Genomic DNA, 2,534 nt, shown 5'->3' on the forward strand with positions numbered 1-2,534 from the left:
CTACTGGAGACGTCCGACCTTTCTTTCTAGATGAGAGTGGGGAGCCTTCTTTTCCTCTTTGTTGGCAGGAGAATGTAGTGTCTACTAAGTATACCCTTGAGAGTCTAGATGAGGTGGAGCAGGCTTTTGTGGGTGTGGTAAGCAGTTTATGGGGTCGGGCGCCTCACTTGGACACGAAGAAAATGTTATCGAGGCTGGGGAGGTTTCTGCCCGATCTTCTCCGAAGAAGACTACTGTGGGTGTCACTACTCGGTCAAAGACTATTCCGACTCCCCAGTTCCGACCTATAAATCAAGATCCTCCGACCTCTGGACCTGCTACCTCTTCTCCTCCTTCGTCCTCGGGTCCTCCTCCCAAGAAGCAGAAGACCTCTCAAGAGCTTGCCGGTTTCAATGATAAGGATTTTGATGCTCTTGGTTGGGTTGAACAGCATATTCTCCCTCAGACTTTTATTTCTACTGATGATGTGTCTATTGAGCACCATTTTCAGTATATGGCGCGGAGCTGTGTCCGGATGGCTAGTCTTCACGCCGCTATTGCCCGGGAGTTCAAGAAATCCCCTCTTGGCGCGACCAGTTCCCGACTTGAGAAGGCTCAATCTGAGTTCGAGAGGATTAGCGAGCTGAAGGCTGCTAGGATTGCTGAGCTGGAGGCATCTTTGGAGAAGGAGAAAGCTAAAGCTACCGCGGCTGTGGCGGCAGCGAATGCGTCTGAGGAGATGGCGAAGGCGGCGAAGGATAACTATACTCGGACATATGCCGAGCTTGTGGAGACAAAGGAGAGGTTGCAATCCGCTCAGGATGATTTTTACGAGTTAGAAGGGCACGTGGCTAAGGGTATGGATGCTATGTTTGAAAATTTGAAAGCTCAGGTCTGGGTTCTTGCTCCTGACCTGGATCTGAGTTTATTCAGTACGGATAATGTTGTTGTGGAGGGAAAGATTGTTCCTGCTCCTAACGAGGATGAGGTTCCGGTGTCTGACCCTAAAGTTCTGGTTGTGGACCCGACTTTTCTTTTGGCCGGAGAGGGATCTGATGTGGAGGTTTTAAACCGAGATGACGGTGCCGTCAATGCTGTCCCGATTTCTATGTTTCCTCCGCAGCCTTCTGCCGATGTGGAGTCCGGGAAGGATCTTGGTTCCCTGTAATCCTTTTATTTTTGGTTTTTTGCCCGGCCTGTGGGCTCTTTTTTTTTTGATGCTTTGAACACCTTTTTGCTATTAGCTACTTGTAGTAACTTTTTTAGCTTGTTATGCGGTGTTTGTTCGGGTTTTGACGTTTAGTTCCGCTTTTATGCTTTTTAGTTGTTTTTGGATAACAACTTTTTAGCTAGCGCTTTTCTGAAAACTTTGTTTTCACCCTTCCCTTTGATTTCGTTTTTTCGCTTGTACTTTTTAGTTGTTTTTGTATAGCAACCTTTTAGTAAGCGTTTTTTTCGAAATCTTTGTTTTCGCCATTTTAGGGTTTCTTTCTCGGATCCGGGTTTTTTTTTTTTTCTCGGACCTTGGGGGAGGGCGGTCGAGTACTTCCCTTTGTTGGGTCCGACCTTGTTGTTGGTCGGCTTTTAAGTTATTTTTGTAACCTCTTTTATTTGGCTTTTTGAGCCTTTTCAGAGTTGCTTTATAACTTCTCACATTAATTTGAACCTCGTCGCTTTATCTTTGCCGACCTTGTGTGGTCTCTTGGCAATGATTTTTTGCGTTTTGCCGAGCATAAATTAATGCGCCTTGGCGGGGTACTTTTTTCAGGATTTGTTTCATCACGAGGAAGAAGAAAAGAAAATAGAAAAATTTGATTAGTATTAAAAAAGAAAGAATATTTACAGAGTGTTTACCCTTGACTAGGTCGGGTGCCTTACTTGACCGGGTGTCTCATTAAAAAACCCTTGTAGGGAAAAAGAGTACACCTCGGGTTAAATTTTTCTAGCTGTAGTACCGTCTTAGATTACAGGCGTGCCAGGCCCTGGGCAGCTCATTGCCTTCTAGGTCGGATATTTTGTAATAGCCTGTCCCTAAGACTTCTGTTACCTTGTAGGGTCCTTTCCAATTTGCAGCTAGCTTTCCTTCTCCCGACTTTTGTGTTCCGATGTCATTTCGGATTAGAATCAGGTCGTGAATGGAGAAGCTTTGCTTTATTACTTTCTGATTGTATCTGAGGGCCGTTCGCCGTTTTAAGGCTTCTTCTCGGATCCGGGCTCTTTCTCGGACCTCGGGGAGGAGGTCGAGTTCTTCCTTTTGTGCCTGCGGGTTACCTTCTTCGTTGTAGAAGATGACTCTGGGTGACCCTTCATCTATTTCAATAGGAATCATTGCTTCCATCCCGTAGGCTAGTCGGAATGGCGATTCTCCCGTTGTAGAGTGTGGAGTTGTCCGATATGCCCATAGTACCTGGGGGAGCTCCTCGGCCCATGCCCCTTTGGCCTCTTGGAGTCTTCGTTTTAACCCGGCCAAGATGACTTTATTTGCAGCCTCTGCTTGTCCATTGGCTTGTGGGTGCTCGACTGAGGTGAATTGCTGTTTGATTTTTAGCTCGGCC

The sequence above is a fragment of the Arachis duranensis genome, chromosome 10, assembly GCF_000817695.3.
Source record: "Arachis duranensis cultivar V14167 chromosome 10, aradu.V14167.gnm2.J7QH, whole genome shotgun sequence".
NCBI lineage: Eukaryota > Viridiplantae > Streptophyta > Magnoliopsida > Fabales > Fabaceae > Arachis > Arachis duranensis.